This window comes from Sinocyclocheilus anshuiensis, unplaced genomic scaffold (genome assembly GCF_001515605.1).
Source record: "Sinocyclocheilus anshuiensis isolate Anshui unplaced genomic scaffold, SAMN03320099.WGS_v1.1 scaffold999, whole genome shotgun sequence".
Lineage (NCBI taxonomy): Eukaryota > Metazoa > Chordata > Actinopteri > Cypriniformes > Cyprinidae > Sinocyclocheilus > Sinocyclocheilus anshuiensis.
The window spans coordinates 17,792-18,060 of NW_015544197.1; positions in this window are offsets into that span (position 1 = coordinate 17,792).

Sequence of the window (269 nt, forward strand, 5' to 3'; positions counted from 1 at the left end):
CTTCAAGTAACTTTGTCGATTCGCTGTGGACTTTCCTATCTTCAGAAGAACCAGAGGAAAACCTCCAGCTCACTCCTAAAAGAACTAATCAAGAACCTCCATTGTCTTAACGCATCAGGACTCTTGTTCAGCAACAAAGTCAATGCAAGTAACCGTTTACAACTATTTAGATTTTTAAGTTTGAGCCCCTTTTTAATGTGATTTTTGATTCTTTGATGATTCTCATTAGGTTGTGGTTAATTGATGTGAAATACTTCCATTCTTTTGAT